This window comes from Pleurodeles waltl, chromosome 8 (assembly GCF_031143425.1).
Source record: "Pleurodeles waltl isolate 20211129_DDA chromosome 8, aPleWal1.hap1.20221129, whole genome shotgun sequence".
In the NCBI taxonomy this organism is placed as follows: Eukaryota; Metazoa; Chordata; class Amphibia; order Caudata; family Salamandridae; genus Pleurodeles; species Pleurodeles waltl.
In genome coordinates, this window is record NC_090447.1 from 479,193,959 (window position 1) to 479,217,656 (window position 23,698).

A 23,698-nucleotide genomic window follows, 5' to 3' on the forward strand; every position below is an offset into this window, starting at 1 on the left:
TTGAAGGTCCTGAAACAGCAAAGGAATAGTAAAGGATTACAGGCACTGAATTTCAGGACTCACTACTGGGTTGTTCATTTACAACATACAGTACCATGGCTTCAAGGGCGCTGGTCCCTTGGAAGAAAAGAGCCACCTTGCCCCTAGAAGCTGGGACCCTGATGGAAAATGGGGAGGGTATCTAAAACAGATGGAGATATACATATATATATATATATATATATATATATATATATATACATATATATATACAGCATATGATCCTGTGGTGTACAGGGATCAGCACCATGATGCCTGTATTCTTAAGATGCAGAGAAAGGGGAGATGTCCTATGTAACATAGGGGAACTCTACGAGGATTGCCAGATGGTTGGTTATGCAGACTTCTGTGCTGGATGCGGGGGTAGATGGTGGCTGCTTCCTGGCATATGCTGGTATTGCGGCAGCAGTCCATAAGGCCTGGGCTGGGTTCCCGCAGGAGTTGGAGATGCATGTGCTGATTCAAACACTACCAAATATGGGGTAAACGTATCATACTGATTATATGCCTTATTATAACCATGCACAACTGCCCGCATGGAGGCTCTAAAGTTACAGTGGGAAGGTGGTTCTGGGGTGCAGTTGAAGGAACAAGATTGGCTATCCATATTGGGATAAATGTGTTCATAGAGACTATGAGCTTGATTACAAGTTTGGTGCTCCTGTGACCGCCATGTTGGAAGTGGCGGTCCGAACACCAATGGTATGGCGGAGCAGATTGATATTTTACGAGTTTGGTGGTAATACAGACAGATGATTGCCAGTGGTCCGCTGGCACCGTCAGGCAGCACAGAGTGCTACAGTGCATTAACAGGCTGGGGGAGACAGTGTTTCTGCTGGACCCATTACGAGGTTGAACAGTGCCAATGTGACCGTGGTGGTCCAAGCACCATGTACAAGTTAGCAGAAATGGACAGTATTAAGAGAAACACTCACATGCAGGCAGCTTTACACATCTGGGGCCATCATGGAGCCATTCACAAACATCATGCTGCTGCTCATCGAAAGAACATGAAATCAACATCGACGTGGATATCATCAACCATAAGTACACACACCTACCTGTATCATCGACCTTTAAAAACAGCTTGTAGTGCTGGCAAACACATCACAGGTGGGCACGCAATAGGCAGCAGGCACACTACTGATACCACACACATTCACTGACATACAGCAACATGGACACATATACACACACACCCTATGCACACTTTGGCCAGCACACTTACACTGCACTTTACCTCTACACATTTACACACGGCCACACATCCCAGGAACAGGGACACTGAAGGGTACACAACATTGTCAAACAGCAGCACAGCACACCTACAGCACATATACAATTACAGATCACACAACCACATTCCACACTGGCCAGGGACTGTTCACACATACAACACACATACCTATTGATGTGGCATGCAACACAAACACCACCACCAGCAAACAGCCCTGCATTTGACACACACCACAAACATCACAGCACAATGGAAGCGCAATGTCATGCATAAAACACAAAGAGAAAAAGATTCCAAAAACAATATAGTAACTATACCTACACAATTGGCACAGGGCCATCTGGGGCACACAGAGAAGGAGACTTCACAGGGACATATAGCACTTTGAACAGGACCCTTTAATAACATCTCCACAAGATATGGCCCTACAAGGGTCTCAGGGTCAAACAATACCAAAACCAATTGTCATGCACATCCAAACAATGTGCAAGGGAAAGTCATTACAATGCATACAACTCCCACTGCATGGACATACCTCTACAGGAACCATTTGCAAGGGACATACAAATAAATAGACACATGCACAGGGAAATGCAAAAAAAGCTAGCACAATTCAACACACTTCATGTCTGCACATACAAACCTCAAGATGAAACACATCTCATTAATACATAAGCCTGATCAGGGGGACAAGTCTCACACCATATATGCTCACACAGGACATCACAATAAGAAATACTTACCATACCAAACAGTGCACAATGCCGTGACACCACCATTGCACACACATATACTCACAACATATACCCTTCTCCTGGGGGACAAAAGCACCTGCACACAAACTCAAATACTGCTAACAACAACAGCACCTGGAGCAGCAAGCAGGCTCAAACATACACAACTGTGGGGATACAACGAAAGGCACTCAGGGACAATAGAAAGCTAAAAAAAGGAATTGCAGGACAAAGGTATACCCAACATGAAACAACTACTAGGTTTATTTTTGCAAACAAGTAAGATTGTCAAAAGGCCATTGGTCAGTCAATGAAGTTTGTCTCAATAATGGCACTCTGTTGTGCCCCTACTTGACTACTGACCGCCAGGTAACCTCCACAGTAAGGGACATCAATGGGATAGGCAGGTACCTCAGTGACTGTCTGGGGGAATTGAATTTGGAAGGGGGTGCTTGGGCTGGGGAAAGGAGGCGTAGTCTTTTTCTTGGGAGGGGTGGGCTTCTTTTTGGGAGGGATGGGCTTCTTCAGGGGGGGAAGGCTACTTGTGGGGGGCAGGGGAGGTCTTGAAGGTGGAAGCGATGGACTGGTAGCTGGGTGGGGTCCTTCTGGGTGTGGGTTGGAGGAAGTACAAGGGTAAGGCCAAGGTCAATCAGGAAAAATTTTTGGGAAACACAGGGATGGTCATCAGAAGGGAGACAGGATTTGGAAGTTGAAGGAGTGGTTGTAGGCTGTGTAGGTGTGGATGTCCTGTGTGTATGCCTATGCGAGGTATGCTTGTGTGTAGCGGGTGTCTGCTGGGTGGGTGGGTGATTGAGGGTATTTATGTGTCTTGGGCTTAGAGGAGGTGGATGTCCTGGGGGATGTCAATGTCTGTTGGGGTGGTGACTGCAGGTATGGTGGATGTGGCAGATGCAGGTGTGTCTGTAGTTGTGATGTCTGTGGATGTGGTGCTCATGGTGGATATCTGAGGGTAGAATGGGTGTGGTGGCTGTGTCAGTGACTGTTGCGGTGATGTCTGTAGGTAGGCTTGATGTTGTGTGTGATGCTGGGAGTGGTGGGGGTGTCAGGGTCAGTTGTGAGTGTTGATGTGTCTGTGGGTGAATGTTGTTTGTGTGCATACTGGTGTGTCTTGTAGTGCTTGTGTTTGTGTACGCTATGTTTGTCTATTGAGGCAGATGCATGAGGATTTGTTTGTGTGCTTTGGGTTGGTAGGGGAGGGGGTATTGGATTGGGAAGAGGAAGATAGAGGCAGGTCAGAAACTGGGGGCTGACTGACTGCCGTCAGTGCTGAGGCAAGAGACTGAAAAGATCTCTGTAGGCCAGACATTGCACCATGAATGTCTTCCAGGAATGCATTAGTCTGTTGTAGCTGACTTTCCAATCCCTGGATGGCATTCTAAATGGCAGTCTGACCCACAGAGATCATTCTCAGTACTCACTGAGGGCAGCAGGGGTAACAGGGGGTGGGGTGGAGGTACCTGCGGCAAAGGAGACGCCCATCCTCTTGGGTGAGTGGGCAAGGCCAACTGGATGGGGAGCAACAGGGAGGGCGGTAATAGAAAGGGGTGACGGACAAGGATAGTACTGGTGGGGTCACTGATGCATCCTCCACCACTAGGGAGTGGCAACTGGAGGAAGAATCCGATGATGAGGATGTATTTCCTGTCCTCCCCGTGGTACTCCCCTGCCCTGTAGGCCACTGGGTCCCTCTGTGTTGGTGGTATTTTGACCTGAGGTCCTGTGGCCAGATGCTTCCCCACTTGGCTGTGCCCTGTCTCCTTTGCCTGCCTGTGCTGATGCTGCAAAAAGATTGAGAAATAAGGTAATAATATATACATGATAACTCCTCAATCACAACTCTGATTGACAAACAATACTATCATGTCAAGTAAACTCCATAAAACTATTTCACCAAAGTGGGTCTCATGCGCCATACCATATGCATGCATGCCATCTGGCTTACCAAAGTTACCCAAAGGCTAATCAGGATCCCAGACAGCTACAACTGCATGACTGAAGTCTTGTAACCACAATGATCATACAACAACTTGGTGACTCTTCCATCCTCACAGCTTTGCCAAATGCTGCAGAACTCAGATAACTTGCAGCTAACAAAACAATCCCTTGGTAAAGTAACTACCTATAATTCACACACAATTTTATGCACACATTTATTTTGCACATATATGACGTACCAACAATTTTAGATGATACCAATGAAATCCAGCTATCGCAGATGCAAAAGTGAAATATTTTGGAGTAGTTGACAGGGAAATACCCATGTCACAATTGACATATTTCAACAATGTACATCAAAAAAAGTGACACTTGTTCAATAGAGTCAGGAAGGTAGTATCCAATTTCACTCTGACCTCACATGTGTAATTGAAAGGAATACAACTGACATCAGGTCCAATATGTCAGGGAGAGATGTCTCCAGAATACACATAATAATGAGTCAGTCAGCCCCAGGATAGTCACCACTAATGTCTGAAACCCATTACAAATACATCATCTGAGTCTGTCTGTGGTACACATCAGTACCTTGCATGTTGAAGAGACACAGAACTTGCAAGGAAAAATAGAAGGACCCCAGCCTGCTGTCCAATGAGAAGCAACTTCACCATATACATCCAATACCTGCAAGCCATGGTATCTGTCTGTGGATAAATGCCTGAGCCCAAAAAGTGATGTTAACATCACTGCAAGTCACTCCATGATGCATGACAACAGTCATGGAACAATCCTCACTCATTCAACATGTACAGTGCACTTTTCCACAAGATGCCACATCAAGGACATAGAAAACGCAGAGTGGTTCCACAATCTGGACAAAAATGTCATGTCACTCATTGTCATTGAAGTCCCACATGATAAATGACATACTGTGACACGTGAATGTATCTGTCAGACAATAAACAATGTTGACACACTCCTGTCTGTGGTATGACATGAAATGGATCATCATTGAAAATGTGCTATTCCACTGACATTTTTTATGCACATGTGTGAGGGAATACAGACATCATCCCATCAACATCGGTAGAACATACATGAAATTGTAGAATAAGGATGTTCCCTAAAGGGAAAAGGACACATGCTGACATGTAGGCACAAGGAATGTTGGCTACTGTCATAGGATATAATTTTACTCAATGGGCATTCCCTACTTACCAAGGGAAAGTAGTTTGCTACATTTGCAAACCATTAATCATGTAAGCCATGTCATATCTATGCTGGGCAAAAACAATTCACAGACTGCAGTGAGGACCCAGCACACATCATACTCTCAAGAAAACCTGCTTCTAGGTGGCAGATGCCTACATACAGATATGCCGAGACACATGGCAGACAACAGTGATCCATTGCCCACTTACATTTTGTCTGTGACTGTCAGGAAAAGTGATCTGAGGGTCAGAAATTATACCCACCACAACAACAAAGAATACATAAAAGATCACTGTACACAGCCACTTGTGGTACCTGCTGTGAAATTTGTTTGAGGATTCCACCAGATTTGTACCAGAGCCCAGGTTCAGAAGACAAGGTAGACCAGTTTGATACACATCACATGTCACCACAAACAATCTCCCATCTACTGTATGACACATGGCTCATCCCTAATTGTCAGGGGATTAGTCAGTACCACACTCAATCACCTAACAAAGGGACAAGCAGGAATGTGCTACTCACCCCCTTACGGCTCCTGTGCTGCCCTAAAATGCAAGCCATTAGGGCAGACATTGTACGATGGGCACCCTACCCACATTGGGAGAACAGCCGCAGCTGGGCCTCCACGATCTTCCGGGCCCTGCATCTCAGGTACTCGCACCTCTTTCTGCAGTGGGCGCTCCGCCAGCTGTGGACCACTGGTGTCCGTACCTTCTTAGCAATGGCTCTCCAACTCCCTTTCTTCTGATAGGTGTTGACCGGCATGGATGTAAAAGAAAAGGCAAGAAATTATGTCCACAAGTCCTATCCAAAATGGCTAAGTCACAGACATGTCAGTTCACAAATCTGTGAACATTCTTTGTTGCTCAAAGTGCCCAAGTGTGCCACATACCAGCCACTGAGTACAGCCACATGACTACAAACACTTCCCAATCAGCAAACCTATCCACCACCATGCTCAGGCCCTCCACTGACTAGAAAGTCCATTGGGCATCTTGTGGTACATGTTCTAGAAATCTGACTGATAGGTGAGGAACCAAGGAGCACATCATACCTCTATGGCTTGTGAATGGTACTCCTTAGGCATGAAAGCATTAACACATTTACACCCTGTGAGAATGATTCCCTGCATATAGTTCCTACAGGCTACTGCCAGAGTACAAACTCAAACATTACACATGGGTAACGATGAAGGGATTTGCATGGTGGGTATAGAAGGTGTCAAACCTGTTTATCTGTGGACATGTGGACTGACTAATGCATACTCATGCCACCTCAGGGGGTGGGGTGCTGTATCATGTGCCACCGAACATGCTTCTGGACATGTGGTCCAGTCTACAGAGATGGCATCCAACAAACAAAGGTATGTAATTTCCATTATATGGTAAGTGACCAGACCAATGAGTCACATATCATGGGTTCACAGGATTCATTACACTGTCCACACTATGGGACTCTCATTTATGCACTATGCCACAGAATTCAAGCTTGCTTGTCTGATGAAGAGTGATACCCTGAACCTGGTCCCTGGATGCTTGTTTCTGGTCCAGGGAGGCCCTGGCCCAGCAGTTCAGGCTGGACTGTCCCATGGGTAATAGGGTCAAGACTGGTTTGCTTATGGCTGGATCCAAACTGGGGTGGAATGGCAAGCAAAAGAATTGATGGATTAAACCCAGATCTGTGACTGGGGTGAATGTTTGATTGGTTCCACATTCCACCCATCATTTGTGTTTGTTTGCCTGTGTTATGCTGTCAACAGGGCTGTAGGACTAAGGGACCTGCCAGGGGTCAGAAACACACATTGACAGTGATGCCAAGTGCACATAATACACAGATCATTGCCACCCTAATAAAACCATTTACATACACATCAGGGAAAGAACCTCAATAACCTGCATATTTTAACAGAGACTAGATTAGTTCACACAACAGGACATACTTGGATACAGGGGGTGGGCACAGTGTCACAAAGGCATAGTGAAAAAGACTCAACACCAGCTGAGACTGGGACCCATACTGGGAGATGCACTTGACAGGCCCTGGTCTTTGCAGGCTGAGCACACAGAGCCTACATGGTACTCCATTCCTTTCACATCCTTGCTTGATTGTACATCTTGTAGCCAACAACAAATTGGCATGTGGTGTGTATGTGGTAACCTGAAGGGCAGAGTTAGTCAGAATTTGCCTTCTGAATAACAGTTTAGTAAGGCCACATGTGGTTTGAAATCTCACAGACAACATACACATAGCTCAATTCATGCACACCTGCCACATACAACATGCATACACAGCTCATGCTGCCATGCACATGTGATCTCACATTGACAACACCCATGTGTCAAGTTATGTATGGGGATGGCTGTGATGTCAACTCACCTAGTTTTATGCATCCAACATAAGGTACAACAGAGTACACTCAAAACAGACACACACAACCAAAGTCTAAGGACCCAATATCTGACACTGACCACAGTTACATGAACATTGACTGTTGATGATGGTGATGATTGGGCAGCCGAGGGCATTACATACTTAGCTTCTCAGGGAAGTCGTGGTCACTCAAGTCTCATCCTGTTCTCTCACTTACAATTCAGTCTCACATATAAATGACAAACAGAAGCAGTACATGTTTCAATAATGATTTTAATAAAATGACTGCATCTTAGATAGCAAAACGTGAGCTGCAATAACCAATATGACACAACATGACAGTGTTAAACTTGTGACTAGAAGAGTGAAGAACAAGAACAATGCTATCATATTGTCACTATTTTCGATGGACTAACCCCTGCCTAGGCTAGGATAAAGCACAGCAGGTTAAGCTCTAATTCTGCCCTTCAGGTTCCCCTGGGAAGACATCAACCTCCATTCCTGAGCAAAGGCCTGCGGTCTGCGTTAGCATCTGTAGCAAAGCATTCGGCAATCAGAATACAGTTGTGGTTCCCTGGGTGGAATCTCCCTCTAACGTGTAAGGGACAAGGAAGTGTTTTTATAACAACACAGCTGAAGTTCTGGGAAAATGTCCCTACGTAAGGATGTGTACTTTCTACGAATGTCAGAGACTGAAATTCTACCACGTTCACTGGCAATGTACCATGCTGTAGCCTTGAAAGAAGCACAGAGTGATCAAGAATGTCTTGTTTGAGACCAGAGTGCTGGCCTAGGCAAAAACAGCTAGATGGACGGAAATAAAACAAGGCCGTAAAAATGGTTATAGTAACAATAATAAGATGAAGTTGAATAAAATATATCTAGGATAAAGTGCACAGCGGCCTAGTGTGTTAAAATAACATGCATGGAGCTATAACTAAAATAACTACACAACACCATCCCCTTGTCGGTTGAAAGTGGTTCAAAGCCAAAGATATATACATTTATTGCTAAAAAGTTCAATCTAAGATATATATAAAAGCAATGTAAATGATGACAAGACGAAGGGACACAGGAGCATCCAACGTGACAATTTAAAACATGAGCATGTGGCATAAGACCTAATTCAAAGGGCAAGTCAATTTTGAAAAGTTCCAATTGATTCCTGAGTCAGGGAGAACAGGAGATCTTCCACTTCACCTGTTGTTAAAGTCATGAAGTCATCGCCAAGAAGGATCAAGGAGCAGTTGTGTTCCAGAGCCTCAGCCCAGGCAGCATTCTGTGGTGTGTCCAGTAATGAGCCGTGAGCTACATTCTCCATGAATGGTAACTCATACGTAGCTTCTTGTAGCAGACGCAACCTCAATGCGCATGTCCAGTAATGTACCCTCAACGAGAACATCAACAGATCAGCGTCCAATGTAGGCAAGCACTGCGTCAAAAGACAGACTTCCAGTGCATGTTCGAAAGAGCACCAGAGGCACCGAAACACGGGCTACACACAATACATGACCAGTCTAAATGACAAAGACCAGCCACACTCCAATTTCTCCAGGAGTGTTGCTCCAAAAAACTGCATCATGCATTCACGACACAGCTGCGCCGATGGGAGTGCATTCATTCCTCCTTGTTGTGGCGGGACAGCCATTGCGCAAAAAAAATAGCAACAGCAAGGTGCCAGCTAATAAAGCCAAAGTTATCGGAAATCCCCCTAAAATGCTAGAGAAAATTGAGTGGATTGCTGATGGTATCAAACCGAATACAGATGAGAAGGTGTGAATGAAACCAGAACCAACAGCTTTGAAAAAATTTGCGATTCCATTTGTACTGGATGCATTAAATATTTGTCCCATTAGCTCACCAAAGTGTTTCAGAAAGTTTGTATTTAATAGGGACCGTATCTCTGCCGACGACCTTGCTACCTGAAGTGCGTAGGTCTCGCGTGCAGATGTAAGGGCCACATGCTTTTGAAACAGTAAAGCCTTGAGTCTGCTCAACTTGTCAAAATTTACGTTTGAAGTAGCAATATGAGGCCAAATGTCAGCTACCTCTTTCATTTTAGTGGGGTGGAAAAGTACGTTCCCGCCGTATGTAACGACCTTAGAGACCGAAACAACGTAAACTATTCTGGCCCGCATACCACAACAGTCTTCACCATTGCAGAAGATGTAGCTGCCGTTTGAAAGCACCTGGAACGTGGGTCTTATCAAAGGGACTAGAACTCCCTTCAGATAACAAGCCAAGTTTGCAGCAGAGGCGTTACACGCCCCATGCAAAAACAGCTGTTTACAAACCATTGAATGGCTGACTGAAGTCTTGCATTCACTACCGCTAAGAAAGACCTCTTTCATGCCACTGAAGCATTTGTACAAGAGGGGAAGCTCCATCACCTCATGGATGTAACTATCTCCCAGCTTTTCATATCTGTCTACCGGAATGTGTTTTAAACAGGAGGTAAATTGAAGTGTTGAAATAGGCAGATTAATGATCCCATGTATTAGCCACTCAGCAGATGGTATTTCAGCCACAGTAAAAGGCAACTTTTCAAATTTTTCGATGTTAAGCATGACATAAGTCGCTTTCTTCTTAGCCATCAATTGTTGTTGTTGCGTTAAATTAAAGGAAGAAAGGGCCATATTTATACTTTTTGACACAAAACTGCGCTAACGCAGTTTTGCGTAAAAAAAATTAGCGCCGGCTAACGCCATTCTGAAGCGCCATGCGGGCGCTGTATTTAATCAATGACGTTAGCCGGCGTTAGCCGCCGGCACTGCCTGGTGTGCGTGGAAAAAAACGACGTACACCAGGCAGCGCCGGCGTAGGGGGATATGGAGCTTGGGCGCCAAAAAATGGGGCAAGTCAGGCTGAGGCAAATTTTTCGCCTCAACCCAATTTGCGCCATTTTTTCCGACTCCCAACCCCCATAGAAATTACTCCTGTCTTAGCAAAGACAGGAGTCATGCCCCCTTGCCCAATGGCCATGCCCAGGGGACTTCTGTCCCCTGGGCATGGTCATTGGGCATAGTGGCATGTAGGGGGGCACAAATTAGGCCCCCCTATGCCACAAAAAAATATATATATATACTTACCGGAACTTACCTTAATGTCCCTGGGATGGGTTCCTCCAGCCTTGGGTGTCCTCCTGGGGTGGGCAAGGGTGACAGGGGGTGTCCCTGGGGGCATGGGAGGGCACCTCTGGGCTCCTTCTGAGCCCACAGGTCCCTTAACGCCTGCCCTGACCAGGCACAAAAAAACGGCGCAAAAGCGGCGGTACGTCATTTTTTTTTACCCGCCCACTCCCGGGCGTGAATTTTGCCCGGGAGTGTAAATACGGCGCACATGCCTCGGAGTCAATTTTTTAGACGGGAACGCCTACCTTGCATATCATTAACGCAAAGTAGGTGTCCACGCTAAAAAATGACGCAAACTCCATGGACTTTGGCGCTAGACGCGTCTAACGCCAAAGTATAAATATGGAGTTAGTTTTGCGTCGGAATTGCGTAAAAAAAAACGACGCAATTCCGGCGCAAACAGAGTATAAATATGCCCCAAAATATCTCCCTCTTGCTGACATGCTGCCAGGGAATGCGACCCGCCTTCAATGTTTGAAGTGTCCAACCCAACTGCATAATGGACCTTAGTTGACTCTGTCCATGGTGTAAAGAAGACATATCTGTTTCTATAATGTTTACAGCAGAAGAGACAATATTATTTAAAGTGTATATCCGGTCGGACAAGGTATTAATCCTATTATCCACAACAGCTAATGCTTTTTTTTAGATTTTCCTGATCTATTTGCCTTAACCGGGCAGCTGCTTCTTGTTGAGAAAGCTTCCAAATTTCATTATATACTTCACATAATAAAAGCTTCCTACAGTGTTTTCTGGGGCCTAACAGGAAGTCCTGTAAGTCAATGTTATTAGACAGGAGACTGAGGTGTTCTCTAACCACATCTAGTGAGGATGATTTTAACCATTGCTGGCACAATTTTCCTACACTATATGTCGTGAATATACCCCCATGTTCAGATGATATATAGCGAGGGTCCGGCCTACTAGTTCTAAACACCCCCGCGGAGGTGATAAAATGTTCATGACACCCATTAGTATCTATTGGCCACAATAACCACCCACCAGGACATGTCAGTGAAACATTAAATGTACCATACTGGACCCATTCGTTGAGCTGATCTTCAGTTGCATTTGTATATTTTTGCCATTTATAACATTTTGCAGGGGCTGGTATACTGGACATGTTTAATTCCTTAATTTTAGCTACACCTAAACAACTCGTTTGTTGAACAGTTTCATTGAAAAATATCATTTGTACAGGAATGAGGCATGCTCTAAATAAAGCTTCCTTTCCCATGATTTGCCAATTTTGTGTTCCCCATACACTTTTCAGATCGATCTACTTCAGCCAATATTCATAGCCTTCTATAGACAGCCAGGAAACAAATGATTATGAATATATAAGTTTTGTATTCGTCATTAATATATGTATATTCTTAGTAGGTGGTACCTTGAAATAATATGACTCAGCATTTTTTACACTGTGACCAGAAAAATATGTAAACTTTTCAGAATATGTTTTGGAACTCCTCTGTGGTGGAGTCGGACAATGTTCCCATTGAGTATAATTAAAAACAGTTTTAGGGCTGCTCACTCTATGTATAATAATAATGGCAAAACATATCACCGTAATTCTCTTTAGATTGATAACCATCTTTGTTTTCAAAGACAGTGTAATACTGCAATTCAGTCATCACAGAATCAACTGTTTTCACATTCTAATCATCAGAAACAATGCCTGGTATTACGATATCATTCATTGATAATTTAAACAAATATGGTATTTGAATTACTTCCGTGGGACCATATATATCAAACATTACTTTGTCCCAAAAATCCCATCATGAACTGGCACTGCGGAAATGTTCACAAATGATAAGTCTCTTTGGACCTTATGTGATGAAAAATGTTGTTTTAAGATCTCCTCCACTGATTCAACTGTTGATTTTTCAGGAAGAAAATTACCATGTATTAATAAGAAAAAGGTAATAACAAAACCAATCCAAAGTAGGAAAGCTAGGACAGTCAAAGAGAGCCATAAATAGTTCCATGGAAAAACAAAATATGTTTCTTTAAGACAGTTTTTTAGCTTACGTGTTCTTGACAAGTCAGCTGTCGAAGAGGTAAAAGAGTCCGAGAAGTCATCATTGAAGTCGGCGAAATATCCAGAAGCAGTTTGTACAAATGGTGGGGCCGTGGTCAGTGGAGGAGTTGGTGTTTCCATTGGTGGCACACTATAGATAGCGCCATCAGATGTTGGAGTTGAGTCAACTCGGTCAACTGTTTCCATATTATTAGACGTCAGTGGAACTAATGCAAGATCATCTTCCACCCTCCCCAAGCTCCTAGAGGTGTCGGTGTTGGTATAAACAACTTGTAGAGGAACTTCTTGACCAGTAGTGAGAGGGATTCAGGAACTACTGGACGTTCCTCTTGGTCGACTGTGCAGGATCAGCCACATGGTGTAATTTGACATTGTCAATGGAGACAAAACAATTTTCTTTGGCACCTGCCAACGGTGGTAGAATTATAGTTCTGGTACAGTGTTTTCCCAATACTGGGACTGGTGCTAGGTAAGAAGGGCCAAACTCCTTCTTCATAGTGACTTTCTCACATACGAGATCCCCAACTTTGGGAATCCAGGTGGTAGATGTTATGGGCACATCTTTGATTCCTGTGGTGGCAGCACTGATAGAAGAATTATCGTCACAGAACTGTTGCAGTTCCTATAAGACAGTGACACGTTCATTTATGTCAAAAGGTGTTTCTGCTGCCTCCATGCCAGGACCATCAAGATCCGGAACATACATTTGAGTTCCGAACAGGCACTCATATGAAGTATGACCCCACAGGGACCTTCTAGGCAGATTATTAAGTAATATCTGAATTCCATACAGGTGATTAAGCCAACTACGACCCGTACCTAAGACTCTGGCTGTTAAGGTGTTAAGGATTGCTTTAAATCACGGTTTAATCGATCCACGACACTATTTCCCTCGAGATGAAATGGAGACGAGTACTGGAGTTGGACCCCCAATGAAGCCAAGGCGTCTCTGAATGCCCTTGAGGCAAAAGCAGGGCCCTGGTCTGAATGGAAAGCCGCAACCACATATGTACTGATAAAGACTCGCAAATCTTTAATAACAGTACAAGCGTCAGCCGAGCATTGTGGCCACACCCATAAAAATCTGGAGCATGAATCAACAGCTACTAAAATATACTTGTATGCACTATCCGGTGTTAAGGGACCGCAATGATCCAAGTACACACATTGTAATGGTCTGTTTGAAATCAAGAGAGGTGTCTGTGGCGGGTGTCTGGCAGTGGAAACTTTAATTTGTTGACAGATGTCACAATAAAGTATATACTGCTTGGTCTCTTCATAGAGACTTCGCTACCAATAATGGGCCTGTAAGATCGAAACTGCAGCCGCCACACTAGCATGGGCAGATGCCACCACCTCATGCGCTGCTTTAATCAATTGTGATCTTATATCTCTATTGGGAATGTCTCGTACCCCTACGCCTGGTATTTTAACCTCAGCGTTCAGTATACCTCCCATTCGGTAGGAATATTTGTCTAGAAAGCCTTTAGGATAGGGCGTGCCATCAGCTGTAACTGTTACGGCAGCCCATATGTTTGCGTCCGGTTTTGAACTCAAACAAGTTACTGCAGCTACAGCAGCCACAGCCACTGCTGACTTTGCGGCTTCATCAGCCAATGTATTTCCAGCAACATGTATCCCAACGCGCTGGTGTCCAAGTGTATGTACAACATGGACATTTGGTAGCGTTTCTTTCAGATCTGCTACTTTCCCCCACAAAGGTCTGTGTTTAATGGTTTTTCCTTTAGAATCTCTGAACCCATGATGGCGCCAATAATGCAGCTATTCATTGAAGGACTGGGCACAATAATATGAATCACAAACAAACAGCGTGGGCTGTGTAGGATCCGTGTGCTCCAGTGCCATCAGCAGAGCCTTTAGTTCTGCCAACTGTGCTGTGCAATCCCCTAGGGTTTGCGTAAAGTTATGTAGAGGACAACATTTATTGCCCTCCATTTAGCCACTTACGACTGCGCAAGAAGCAGAATATTGGTGTTTTGTGCCAATTGCAGATTGTGTTGAGCCATTGGTGTACATGACTCTATGATACTGTTCAATATGCAATGTATTGGCAGGAACTGGGTATTCTATTTCGTACTGTAAAAATTCTTGAGTTTGTAATTTTGGGTCAAAAATGTTGCCTACATCCGTGGCTGTGAAAGACGTAGCTCATTGTATCTAACATGGATGTTATGCTTTTGCGTTCAGAGCGCTGGCTTCTGTAACAGCATCTAGGACCGGGATCGGAGAAACAACAATAATGCATTTTCCTTGGGTAAGAGGTCTTTCTTTAATGACAGCCATCTGTACAGCAGTGAGAATTTTCTCAGTGGGAGCAAAGCGTTGTTCTGCCGCTGAATATAAGTGTGATTTGTATGTAATCGGGACTGTCTCACCTTCATTAAATGTTACATAGGTGAAACTGATGGCACCAGCTATTACTCTGATGACCAAATGTGTTTTGTTGTCCCTCGTATGTAAGTGTTGTGCTGCAAGCATGTCTGTTTGCAAATCTCAAAGAATGCGTGTAAGTTCAATTGTCCAGAATTGACTTGAAAAATTGGGACGTATCAGATCATATAAAGGTTTTATGCGTGTAGCATAATCTGGAATGTAGGTTTTGCCAAAATTTAGGAAACCCAACAGATTGGAGTTTTTTAATCGTATTCAGTGGTTGTAACTGTGTGCATTTCTCTAAGAATTGTGGCGCTAGGCTCTTTTTTTCACTTGATAGCTCATATCCCAGAAACAGGACGCTGAGGAAGGCAATTTTTGTATTTTTGAAATAGAATTTGTAGCTATATTCAGCAAATACTACAACAATGTGGGCTACCCATTTTAGATGTTGTAGTGTTTCATCATCCGTGAGATTGATATCATCTACATAGGACAATGCTTCAGGATCAATCTCATGCAAAATTGCTGTCACAAGAGCTGAGAACAGTCCTGGACTGTTCTTATACCCCTGAGGTAAACAACAGAATTTGTCTGGGAGCCTAGCGTGCTGAAACTTGTTAAGTCTCTACTTTCAGGCGCTATATTCTGGCAGAAAATAACATTAGAAATGTCCAGTGTTTTTTAATTTTTTTTATGCACTATATTGTTCATTAGTGCTGTGCTATGTGAATTTTGTATAGCATAAATACATGTATGACTGTTTAAGTGTCTGTAGTCTAAGACTATCCTATAGGAATGGTCTGGTTTAGCTACTGGGAATAATGGATTATTAATTGGGGAGACACAGGGTTCAATTACGCCCTGGTACTCTAATTGAGTAAGCATTTCTCTCAGTGGTGCTTTTGCTTCATGTTTTATTGGATACTGAGGTTGGGGTTGAGGTTCATTTTTTATTGGAATTACATGGAAGGGGGGATTCTCTATCCAATTCTACGTGATTTCGGTATAATGTAGGTGCCCATGCCAAAGCCCAATCAATGGCATGGGATTCAGTGAGTTCCTCTGGAACAAGGGGCGAGAAGGAAGGATTAATCACGTCTTCCCCATATGAGCAGGTACGGACAATTTCAGGTGACCAATCTTGTTCTGCCAACAAAACATCATATATATTTACTACGCGATCCCAAAAAATTGCGTCTATTATGTGCTCAATGTCTCCTTCTGACTGTAGCGTTACTTTATTCACCCCATCAGGCATGTAGACATGCATGCCCATAGTTTCCACTTGTATAGTCATCAGTTGCTTTCACCTCCTGATGCTCTAGAAGATTCCGGCAAACTATTGTGACCTCTGCTACACTGTCTAGCAGTGCTATAAGCCCACTTCTTGTTCTTCAAGAGGACCCACTTCTTGAGCGGCATGTCGAACTGTGATTGCTGCCACTTTTATCTTTTTGAATTGCGATTTTTGTTGAACGGGTTTCTCTTCCTTTTTAACAGAAACCTCCGAAGAGCGTTGTGATTCCTGTCTCGGTTTCACGTACTCTGTCCTTTGCTCTGATTGCCCACCTCTCTCGTTTCATTTTTCCGATGAGTCCAGAAAGGAACAAGATTGGCGTGTATCAGTATATTGATACCTATCAGGCGTTTTTATATTATCTCTATTTCTGAGATTATATCTGTTTTGCGGGGTCTCCATACGTGGAGATTCTCCCCTTTCTTTTTTAGGAGTTTGTTGTTTTTCATCCCAGCGTTTCTTATTAACCTCAGGAGCTTGCTTGGGAAAATCTTTTGTCGATTTGCACTGAAATCGTGGTTTGGATGGTCTGGCCCCTAACCTGTCTCGACCTATGCTAGAATACGTTTCTGCGATTATTTTGGGCAGCTCGCATTACTGATCCTGTTGCGGAACATCTAGGAGCTGCATGCGCACTGCAAGTGCGACCTCTTCCCCTTTAAGGTTACTTAAAATGATTGAGGAAACTGTGGCAAAATTGCCCATCAATTGCATCCCCAAATCTTAGGTGGGAGCAGCCCCATACTCATCTTGAATTTGTTTCTACACCTCTGGTAAATTGGCAAGTGTTGGTGTACCATGTGCCGTTGTATAGAGCGTGGCAAATACCGTGCCCTAGGTATTATAGTTATCTACCGTAGGGACCATCCCAGAAGGCAAGCACATTGTTAATATTCTATGTTTATCCTGATGTCCTGTAAGGGGAAATACAGCCTCCAGCGCATTAATCTTTTGTGCTAACCAAAACTGAGTTGTCTCCTGTTTGGTGGGTACTATACCCATTATTGAATGTACAGTCACAGGATTTATACCTGGTGTGGCTGCATGTGGATGTGCCGGAGCAGAAAGTGCTGGGTTTGTATTTAATGTTTGCATTACGAATTGTACTAATTGTCTATATATCGCTGTTAATTCAGTATATAAACGATTAACCTCAGCCACCGCTAAGTTTGCAACTTCAGGATGTGGTGTATAAGTGGCCAATAAAGGCCAGGTAGGACCCTCATTACTTAGAGGACCTAACCTTACTGGTAATATTGTGTGGGGTAGGGTGCCATCAAGCCAATTGTTATGTTCTTGATAAGATAAACGTATTTCTAAATATGCGTGTGCTCTGTATTGTCTCGGCGCATTCGCAAATGTATAATGATTAAATGTATTTGTGTTCCCATCAACTGCTGGAAATGTTACCCAAGAATAAAAAGGTTCTGTTCTATAATCTGCATAGGTGTCCACCACGAATGTGACTGGACCCCCCTGTGGCGTTAGGTCATGTGCAAATGAATATGTAGTTATAGGTTGTCTCATATTACTGCTATTTGTACCTGCTGAGGATTCGCCATTATAGACAGACTATAAGTTGAGAGAAGGCACACCAAATAGGGTTTCCCTTTTTAAAGTTCAAGCTTGAACAACCTCCAGCTGCAAATAGGATAGCCTATGTAGCTGGGGTAGAACTCCTCAGTACCACGGATGTCTCCGTATATGGTATTGAAGAGTCATTATATATAATGAGACAGAAATACTCCAGAGGACCCGAAAATTAGAGCCTGACCAAATGTTGGCAGCGCCATGTCGCGTAGGCTCTCATTATTCTAATGAGACTACTGGATTTTGAGTGGCAGAATCGCTCGCGATGTGGAAGACTAAGTCTAACCCACTGCGGGTGACACCTGCTGCTCCAATCCGGGTTTTGCTCCAGCTAACTAGCAGTGACTCATCTCCATCAGAGGACGGTGATGATTGGGCAGCCAGGCGTATGACATACTTAGTTTCTCAGGGAAGTCGTGGTCACTCAAGTCTCATCCGATCCTCTCACTTAAAATTCATTCTCACATATAAATGACAAACAGAAGCAGTATATGTTTCAATAATCAGTTTAATAAAACAATTGCATCTTAGATAGCAAAACGTGAGCTGCAATAACCAGGAGGACACAACATGAGAGTATTAAAATTGTGACTAGAAGAGTGAAGCATAAGAACAACGCTATCATATTGTCACTATTTTCGATGGACTAATCCCTACCTAGGCTAGGATAGAGCACAGCATGTTAAGCTCTAATTCTGCCCTTCAGGTTCCCCTGGGAAGACAACAACCCCCATAAGTGAGCAAAGGCCTACGGTCTGCGTTAGCATCTGTAGCAAAGCATTCGGCAATCAGCATACAGTTGTGGTTCCCTGGCTGGAATCTCCCTCTTATGTGTAAGGGACAAGGAAGTGTTTTTATAACAACACAGCTGAAGTTCTGGGAAAATGTCCCTACGTGAGGATGTGTACTTTCTACGAATGTCAGAGACTAAACTTCTACCACATTCACCGGCAATGCGCCATGCTGTAGCCTTGGAAGAAGCACAGCGTGATCAAGAATGTCTGTGCACAGTGGCCTAGTGTGTTAAAATAACGTGCACGGAGTTATAACTAAATTGGCTACGCAACAATGTCAAGTGAAGTAGGTCAGGCACCTGCCATTTTAGAGGCATGAAATGCATTATATGGCTAAGAAAAATGTGTTGGAATTCTGAAAATGTTGCTAACACCATTGATAAGTGCTTGTCCTGTCCTGTAATATGGGTCCTTGTGTTTGATACCATTTTTGTACATTGCCTGACACATGTGGCAACTTGCTTTTTGGCACAGCCAGCCCGGGTAATTGAAGTCTTGGGACATCAAGTCACAGTCCGAGTTTGCAAGTATTATGCACAAATTCTTGTTGTCCAGATAGATGATATGTACACAATTGTGGCAAAGCAAGGGGAGACATGTTGATTTTGTGTCAATGACAGTGGTGATGTGTACTGTACAACATATCCTCAACTTTTGGCATGCCTTGTCACAGTTTGTCCTTGACATGCCTAATGTATGACACAAAGGATAAAATGAGTGATGGCTAAACTCATTATTTGTCCTACATAGGTACTCAGGCAGGGGAAGGATCAGGCCTCTTCCTGACTACCGTCCACTGCCAGACCTTCAGGACATGGAAGAAGGACACATTATACTGATCTACTGTCTTAATTGGCAAACAATTGTGGATCTCTGTCATCAGTTGGAGCCAGATCTGATGCCTGCCATTCGTCATCCAAATAGCATACCACCCATTACATAAGTCATTGCTGCGTTGCACTTCCTGGCCACAGGATTCTTTCAAAATACGGTGGCCCTATCTGCTGGGATGTCCCAGCCTATGTTCAGTCTTTTATAGATGGATGTACTCTCAGCAATGTTAAAACACCTGGACAGCTACATCAGGTTTCCTCAATGTGTGGATTTTGCTCATGTGAAGGCTGAGTTCCTTTGTTTGGCACACATCCCACATGCTGTGGGAGCTATTGATGGTACACATGCTGCCTTGGTTCCACCGCATGGCAATGAACAAGTCTATCGTAACAGGAAGAACTTCCATTCCATCAATGTCCAAGTTGTTTGTCTGGTGGACCTCTACATACCACAGTCCTGTGCCCGTTATCCGGGTTCAGTCCATGATGTCTTCATCATGCAGAACAACACAATTCCACAGCTGATGTCACAACTGTACCCAGAGAGGGCATTGCTGGTTGGTAAGACACATATGTCCTGTTTGTTTGTATGTAACGTCTGCAGCACAAATTTGGATAAGAGGGGCTCATAGTTGCATATATGTCACATTCCATTACAGGGGACTCTGCATACAAACCATCCACGGTTGTTGACACCTGTGAGGAACACAACTATGCCAGGGGAAGTCTGCTTCAATGATGCCCATGAAAGAACACAGCGTGCCATGGAGTGGGCCTTTGGGCTCCTGATGGACAGATTTAGGTGCCTGGACAATGTAGGTGGAGCCCTCCTCTACTCACCCAAAACAGTATGTAAGATCACTGTGGCCTGCTGCATGCTCCACAACATTGCCCTGAGGAGAGATATCCCATATATTCTGGATGAGGGGGAACTAGCAGTACCACTGGGTGAGAATCCTGAAATGCCAAGTGAGGATGACAGTGATGAGGAGAAAGGTGAAGACTTCGTAGGAGATCTCATCAATCACTACTTCACTTGAGTGTTAGTATGTAATGTTATATGCTTACTGTGACTGTAACGGGAACTGTAGGGGTCAGGATGTGTTGAGTAGGGTATTTTTTCTAATAGACAAGGGATCTCATGCTATGCAGTACACAGCAATGGTTTGCTTGTTAAGGCAGACTTGGGAATGTTGCTAACTTGATGATCTGCTTTGTTTGTGCCAGTCTAATTGCAATGTGAGTGGATTTACTGAAGTTTGATATGAGGTTTGGGTCATATGCATAATTTTTTCTGCCTAAACTCTTTGTATTGTGTTTTATCCAGGTTGCTTCACCATGCTATCCTCATGTATGCATTTCAGAGTTGTGACATTGTCAGGTAGCTTTCCGTTCTGATATATGAAGTAGACAAGGATTAATCCAGGTAATGTTGGTCACTGATATGGAGTGTACGAGTCCTTTGCCAAGTAGGTGGATGGAATTCTGAAGTGCACAATGTCCTTGTTTGATGTGGTGTGTTGGTTCAATTCTCTCATGTGAGTGATTATGTGGCCTTAGAACATTTCATCCAGTGCAATACATGCATTATCTCTTCCCATTGTGATGACAATGATCCTGTATGAACTTTATGTGGCTGTTGATGGGTTTCCTCATTGCAGGTGACAGTGCCTGTGCGACAAAACGGACGTAGGGTTGTGTCATACCACCAGATGCTTGCTTATTGCAGTAGGATGGACCAATGAGCATGGACTGTTGTACTGCCCTCTGTCTGTGCCATGGCATATATTAAGTTGACAGACATGGTATTGCTATGTGATAAGGATCTAGCTATTGACAAGATACACTAATTTGTTTGTCTATTTAACAGGACAAGGTTTGACAAAGCCCTTTCTTCTGTGGTCTGGGGGAACGGTACACTTGTGATATCTAGCCTGACACAAGATGTTTCTGCCATTCTTGGCTATGACAGTACAGATATTTTAACAGCCTATGTGCTGTACTGTGCAATAAAATGTTTGGTGTGACCTGACTCTTGTGTCATTGGGTTGCTTATTCTCCTCAGCATGACACTACCTAAGACATATACCATCTTATGTCTTCATCATGTGCATCACATGGGTTTACAATTCAACCTTTTAAAATGTAGAAAAATGATAGTAGGCAGTGTTTGTTGCAATAGGTGTGTTTTATTTACACATGTACAGAACATAATTGTTAGACTCTAAAAAAAATACATTGAAGGGAATCAGTTATGGTGGATGAAATCAAATTAGTAGATGCCACAACATTTGAAGTCTAAAGTCCAGTGTCCTACAACCATGGAAAATGGAAAGTGGTTAAAGAACAGTCAACAGAGTGGCACACAAAGGAGTTCCTTCCAGAAGAGGTCACTTGCTGGCAGTGGTTGATGTCTTGCCATCCGCACCGCCTGGAGTCTTGAGTGGATGTTCCCATTGGTGGGGAAGGGTGAGGTTCTGATGCTACAGAGGCATGTGTGTCTGAGGTGGGTGCTTCCCCTGGCAGGGCCCCTCCTTCCAGTGGCTGCCACAAATGTTGAAGGGGCTGGTATTGCTTGGCCAAAGGAAGGGGTGTGGTGTTGCTCATGGTCCCTAATCAGGGTACTACTGATCTCCCTGAACATCCCTATTAGGAAGGGCCAGGATGGTGTTGGTGGCCTCCCACGTTTCCAGAAACTCACAATTGAAGTCCCTCTGCAGCTGCTTCATCTCCCAGAGTTTGGCAAGTACCTGGCCCATCACACCTTAGGATTGCTGATAAGCTCCTAAGACTTGGCTAATGATGTACTGGCTAGGACCATCCCCAGGAGCCTCATGCCACAAGCCCACACCACCCTTCCCATGCACCCTATGCCTACCTACCTGTGCTCTTGCCACAGCTTGTCCCCTACCACTGGTTCCAGGGCTGTCATTGTCAGAGGTGTTTTGCTTTGACTCAGGATTCTGGACTGTCTGAGATGTTGAAGCAATAGGGGTTTGGAGGAGTCGATGTGGTCTCAGTGAGGCTCGCTGGTGTTACTTGACCAGATTGGCTAAATGGGCCAGAACCATCCTCAACTTCCAAACATCCTGGAGTGTTGTTGTCACTGAGGGCTTCATCCATGATGGTAGTAGCAGTCTCTTCAGTGGTCTCGATATTCGTAGTGGCAGCTAGACCTGTTGATGTGAGAGATACAGTGTTAAAGGTTGTATTGTGACATCTACCTCCAATAGTAAACAGTGACATTTGGCTAAGGCCATGTACACCTTGTATTCGCTGATTTACTGGATGTGACAGGTGCACATGCTGTAAGTAGTATTGACCTGACATTTGGGTAAGATACCAGCTCCATTTCAGTCAACACGCTTCATAATGTCTGAGTTGATTAGCTTGGAAGGATGGTTATAAACTCATTTATTGCCAGCAGTGCAGGCTTAACAGTGGATGGGCAGGATGTGCTGTAGGTCATTATAAGACATAGTTGACTGTTACCAGGCTGACCCAGAATGTTGTTGTATATGTGATAGATGTCATCATGTGATAGGGCATTGTGAATGTGTCTGCTGCCCACACCATTCATGTGATGCATCTTGGGACCTTTGATTTGTCTCAAAATTCTTTGGCACACAGGTTGAGCTGTCCTTCCTGGCCACAATATTTTCCTCTTGGCATAGCTGGTCAAGATGGATCTACGTGTTTAGTCACATCACAGAGTGTACCATGATCTGTATCTTGGTCCCCCGCAGGTGGCAAAACTTCATTTGCGAGTTTACAGACAGATGCACAATGTCATATGGACACTGGCCTGGATATTGGAGTTACAGGGACTGGCCCTCCTGAGAACCTCAGTCATATTATGCCAGGTACTACACTCAGTATACAGGTGTCATCCTCTCAGGTGAGTACAGTTCAAAGACTGAAGAGAAGGAGAAGGGTCATTGGAGCAGAGGACACTATGTTGGCTGAGTTGAGGGGGAGTAGCAGTGCCTCCTGGCCTTAGCATTCCTGTCAATGCCTGTCCTACCCACACAGTATACAGATGTCAGCCTCTCAGGTGAGTA